General features: G+C 42.4%; 1 pseudogene; it reads left to right on the top strand.

Annotated features, from left to right (window-relative positions):
- The first annotated feature begins 2,489 nt into the window (after positions 1 to 2,489).
- Positions 2,490 to 3,442, top strand: LOC124231934 (olfactory receptor 2AE1-like; annotated as a pseudogene).
- Positions 3,443 to 6,302: the final 2,860 nt, after the last annotated feature.

Genomic DNA, 6,302 nt, shown 5'->3' with positions numbered 1-6,302 from the left:
TGGCCCAGATCTTTCAAGAGTGAAGGTTTGTGTCATCACACCAGACAGTATATAGAACTTCCTTCACTTGTTGATTCAGTGATATGAAGAGCCAAAGTGGCAGTCATGACTCTAAGCAAATGAAATAATTGTTTTCTCACCTGGTGGCATAATTTCTCTTTTGGACCTAAAATGTCTAAACTACCAGAACCTAAAAGTGCAGACACAGGAAGCAAAAATTTTCTTAGTGGGTCATAGGTATAAATGTCATAGTGAGAGATATCATTGTCAATTCCACCTCTTGATTCCTGGTCCCATGAAGACTTATGACGGAAGAAACAGCACCATAAATTAGATGAGGATTTAGAGTATTTACCACATCCTGGAGGACACTGCCCCAGCAATGTGAGGAGTTGCCAAGTAGCTTTGCTGTAACTGAGTCATCAAAAACCCTTTCCAATGTTATATCAAACCAGTAGTTTCAGGATGATTGAGAATACAGAAAGACCGGTGGATTCCATGAGCATGGGCCCATTTCCATACGTTATTTGCCTTGAAATGAGTTCCTTAGTTAGGAGCAAAGCTTCATGGAATACAACTATGGTGAGGAAAGCATTCTGCAAGTCCAGCAGTAGTAGTTTGGGCAGCAGCTCTGTAGGCAAAGAAGGCAAATCCATATCCAGAGTAAGTGTCTATTCCAGTAAGAACAACGCACACTCCCTTCCATGATGGAAGCTATGCAATGTAATCAGTCTACCACCAAGTGGCTGGCTGTTCCCCTGGGCAATGATGGCATATCAAAAACTCAGTGTTGGCACCAGCTGTTGGCAGATTGGGACACAGCAGTGTCTGTAACTAGATTGGACTTGGTGAGTGGAAATCCATGTTGCTGAGCCCGTATATAGCCTCCATCCTGGCTTCCATAGCCACTTTGTTTGTGAGTCCATTGGCATGAACAGGAGTGCCTGAGGAAGACTGTTAACTGACTTCCACAGAATGGGTCAGCACTTGGATAGGAGGACTCATTCTGTGGCCAATAGTAATGGGTATTTCTTCCCTGTTTTTAGATGAGTATTTGGCATGCTTTTGGTTATGTGCAGGCTAGCTATATCATGTTAGGTGGAAAGATGACTTTGTTGTGTTTATTTTGGGATGAAGTGTGGCTTAAGGAGATGTGCCCGTGTACCAAATTGACAGGGGATGGACCCTGTTGGTATTTAATGGGTGGGTGAGGCTAGGGTGAAGTACATTTCCCTGATTTCCCATTTCTGTGTGTTTCTGGTTATGGTGGGCCACAGGAAAGATTCTCAGGGAGATTTAGAGGCAGATGGGAAGCAGCTGTTTTCTGCTTTACAGATGTTGTTCCTGAACAGCTGACTTGCCTCCTGTTTTGAAGCAGCAGCCGGGACTGTGATTGCTCTACTTTTCCCTGGATCCTCCTTTAGCTTCTGTGACTTCTGGGTTACGTGTGTGTGTTCAGCCTCATTAAGAAGGGCCCCAGCTTCCGCAATACCACCAATTCCAAAGGCCACAAGATCTGACATGGGTTTCAGTCTACCTTGTGGAATTACAGCTCAACCTTGTACATTCCAGCTTGCTCTTGATCTACACTTTATACGCAACTTGCCTTGCTGACTGCTTGTCTCATGGACTTCAAGTACCAGCATCAGACAAAAAGGTGACAGCCTTACACAGACTGCTTCACCAGCTCTCACAACTGCATAAGGCCAAGTTTCTGTACAATATTAAATGTATGTTTCTATGTATGGTAAATATCTTAGTGGTTCAGCTTCTCTGGTTAAACCCTGACTGATAGAATAAGCCAAAAAAGCAGATATGTATACTTTTTATATGTTCATTTAATATAAATAAAATTTAGTGTATTTATATAAAAGTATATCTATGTGTGTATGTATATTTATAAAAGTATATACATGTGTGCATATGTATTTCCTGCTTAATGAGGAGATACTCTTGTTTTGAAATTTGGCACTTAATAGATCCCAGATATTCTGGAATTTCAGAGTGATCATATTTGGGAAAAGAGATTTGAAATTCTTTTTTTTTTTTTTTTTAAGATTGGCACCTGGGCTAACAACTGTTGCCAATCTTTTCTTTTCTTTTTTTTCTGCTTTATTTCCCAACCCCCCCAAACCCCCGGTACATGTTTGTATATCTTAGTTGCATGTCCTTCTAGTTGTGGGATGTGGGATGCCCCCTCAACGTGGCCTGATGAGTGGTTCCATGTCCGCGCCCAGGATCTGAACCCTGGGCCGCCGCAGTGGAGCGCGCGAACTTAACCACTCGGCCACGGAGCCAGCCCCATGAAATTCTTCTTTTAAAAGGATACTTCAATAATTCGAGCTGATGAATAATTGAAAGTAGAAAAAATTTCTCCAAAAATTATTTCATGGATGAAATGTCTTATCGTCAGTTATGCTGAAACACAGTATTTTTGATACCACACTTCATCTCCACTTCCTGTTTCTCCAGGGACTGAGAAAGGGGAGATGCGGCAGAGGAATCAGACCTCTCTGGGAGACTTCATCTTTGAAGGGCTCTTTGATGATTCCCTCACCCATCTTTTTCTTTTCTCCTTGACCATGGTGCTCTTCCTTATTGCAGTGAGTGGCAACGCCCTCACCATTCTCCTCATCTGTGCCGATACCCGGCTTCATACACCCATGTACTTCCTGCTCAGCCATCCCTCCCTCGTGGATCTGATGCTTGTCTCCACAACCATCCCCAACATGGCTACCAACTACCTATCTGGCAAGAAGTCCATCTCCTTTGTGGGCTGTGCCACCCAGCACTTCCTCTATTTGTCTGTGGGTGGTGCTGAATGTCTTATGCTAGCTCTGATGTCCTATGACCGCTACGTTGCCATCTGTCATCCACTGCATTACTCTGCTCTCATGAAGAGAAAGGTGGGACTCATGATGGCTGTCATGTCATGGTTGGGGGCATCCATAAATTCCCTAATTTATACGGTGATGTTGATGCAATTGCCTTTCTGTGCGCCTTGAAAAATCCACCAGTTCTACTGTGAATTTCCAGCTGTTGTGAAGCTGGTATGTGGAGACGTTGCTGTTTTTGAGACCACAGTGCACATCAGCAGCATCATCCTTCTCCTCCTCCCCATCTTGCTGGTTTCTACATCCTATGCCTCCACAGTGTCATTCAGATTCGTTCAGCTGGGAGTAAGAGAAATGCCTTTGCCACTTGTAGCTCTCACCTCACTGTGGTTTCCCTCTGGTTTGGTGCCTGCATGTTCTCATATATGAGGCCCAGGTCCCAGTGCACTCCATTGCAAGACAAAGTTGGTTCTGTGTTCTATAGCATCATTACTCCCACAATGAATCCTTTGATTTATACTCTCCGGAATAAGGATGTAGCTAAGGCTCTGAGGAGAGTGCTGGGGAGAGATGTTATCACTCAAAGACAGCAATTGGAGTTGCCCTGAGTATGGCAATAGAATGGGATAATCTCCTTAAAGTGATCTGAGTAAACCTTTAAGAGTTTTCAAGGGTTCAGGTTCCCGATGACTACTACATAAACGAAGTGGTCAGCACACAATTCCAGTATTCTAACTTGGTCACAGGCATCAAAGCACCATAGAGTACTATCTTACTCCATTTGGGTTGCTATTCCAAAAATACCACACACAGGGTGGCTTAAACAACAAACATTTTTTTTCTCTCAGTTCTGCCAACTGAGAAGTCCAATATCAAGCCTTGAAAGTGCTTGACACTCTCTCATTTCCTTTTTATCTCTTTTTAGATGTAAGCATTTCTAAGCATGTTCCTGACTACCCTATCCAAAGCAGCACTCTCCATTCTGTGTGCCCTTCTTTCACTTTGTAGCACTACTTTACAAGATGTTACACAAAATTACTTTACATTATACTTATTGTCTATTTTACAAGTATGTAATCTCCCTGAGGGCAAGGACTTTACTTTGTGTACTATTGTTTCACCAGAGTCAAGAAAAGAGCCTGACATGAACTAACTGCTCAATAACTATTTGCTGCTTGGGTTAATAAATGAAAAGGACCTGGATTATTTTACTGTCCCACATGACATTCAAGGTAATTATTTCAAAGAGCTGAAGATATTATAAAAAGAATACTACAGTGGATAGCTTGGTAAGAATCATTTGTCTCAGCCAGATATTAATCGCGTGTATATGCAGAGGCCTGGCATCCCAGTGAACTTTCCTGGGGTCTAATGGTCTGAGGGATGCCAGAGTGAGGGACAAATTTTTATATCCTGCTTTCCCTACTAGTTAAAAATGTCATGAATCCCTGGGACCATCTTCAGAATAATAACTCTTAAGGTTTGAGAGGAAAGTTATACTGTCTTCGACAACTAAGTATTTTCCCCTGAGAAACAGCTTTTTAGCCATCTGTAATCGAGTGAGCCACCCCTCATGAGCTGGGTGTCACCTTACCCACCTAGCCCTGAGGTTGGATTTACTTTGTAATACTCCAATGACAAGTAGAATTAATTTTTACACAAACTATACCTGGGTTGTTTCTGAAGTCCCAAGGGTGATTCATAAACAGCTAGCTCACAATCCCAGTTAGAGACAAGGGGTTATTCTTCTGCTGCCTCTCCCTCTCTACACACACAACAATGCCCTTGTCAGGAATCCTATAAGATTATTTGGGAACAAAACAATTGAAGCCAACATTATGGATACTTATTCAAGGACAGTAAGGGCTATAAGATGGATAAGTTCTATGGATATAGTTTACAGCATGGTGACTATAGTTCACAAAACAGTATTGTATATTTGAAAGTTGCTAAGAGAATAGATCATAAAAGTTCTTCCGATGAGAAAAAATGTATAATGTTGTGAGGTGATGGATGTTAACTAAACTTACTGTGGTCATCATTTCACGATAGATACATAAATTATTGTGTTGGACACCTTGGGTTAATATAATATTATATGTCAACTATATCTAATAAAACAGGAAACAATAAATCTCACCCTTTAATAAAAACAAACACTACAATGAGACACCATTTCATGTCCATTAGGATGGCTATCATTAAAGAAACAGAATGCAAGTGTTGGTGAGGAGGTGAAGAACGTGGAACCCTTGTGCACTGTTGGCGGGAATGTAAAATGGCACAACCATTATAGAAACAGTTTCACATTTCCTCAAAAATTAGAAAATGAAATTACTGTATAATCCAGTAATTCCATAGAATATTCATTTTCTGTGAGAGTTGTTTTACACCTTAATCCTGGCAGGATATTCCTATCAGGCTTTAGCGGAACCTTATAGCTCCTGGGGCAAAGACATATCCTAGTAGCCCAGCACTAGAAGCCAAGATGGAAAAGATCTCCACAGCCACCATGACCTCCCCCTTGGTGCTGTTATGCACAGGGAGGAAGGTGATCCAGACCCTACAGAACACCAGCATGCTGAATGTGAGGCACTTGGCTTCCCTGAAATTGCCAGGCAGGCTCCTGGCCAGGAAAGCCAAGGTGAAGCTCATGAAGGCCAAGGAGCCCAAGTATCCTAAGGAAAGGTAGAACAAAACGACAGAGCCCTTATCGCACAGAATTATGGGGAAGGTAGGCTCAGAATGTGCATGTACATCAACAAAAGGGGGAGATTTTCCCAACCAGAGAGTAGAGAAAGTCAACTGAATCAATGAGCAGATGGGGATGATGGAATTAGGTGCCCCTGACAGCAACCACTGCCTCATCTTTATCCCTGGGGTTGTGAACTTGAAAGCCAGAACTACAGTGATGGTTTTAGCCAAAATGGTGGGAATCACCACAATAAACATGATTCCAGACAACATTTGTTGGAGGATCCAGGTGGAGGGTTGGAATGTCCAATGAAGAGTAAGGTCAGAGGAAGCAGAGGATGAGGGAGGTGAGCAGGAGTAGCTGAGAGCCCAGTTAATACCTTGGCCTATGGAGATCCTATGGGGATGGTACTTGCCTGTGAAGCTCTTTGCCTGTCTGTCCTCACAGCTGTGGTTCTTGGCATTTTTGTGAAGTATAGCGACACACCCATAGTCCAAGAAGATCACAACTTTTGAGAGGCAATGATCTCGATCACTATTTGGGTATTGATTGTCTGGACACTCCATACATTGCTTCATATCTGGCAAGAAAAGCATGGTGACACTAACTTGGGTTCAATGATTCTTAAGAGTCCTCAAAATATTCACATTTGGCCAAATCGATGTGATTAGACAAATAAAGGAATGCTATAGGGAGAGAAATTCCAAGATAATGGTGTCTATTGCATTCTCGGTATAACAAAGGTCAAGGAGCTCTAGCCTCACCTCTTTTGT

Source organism: Equus quagga, unplaced genomic scaffold (genome assembly GCF_021613505.1).
Source record: "Equus quagga isolate Etosha38 unplaced genomic scaffold, UCLA_HA_Equagga_1.0 HiC_scaffold_12532_RagTag, whole genome shotgun sequence".
NCBI lineage: Eukaryota > Metazoa > Chordata > Mammalia > Perissodactyla > Equidae > Equus > Equus quagga.
The sequence above is the reverse complement of the archived record's forward strand: the minus strand, read 5'-3'. Positions and strand labels throughout refer to the sequence as shown.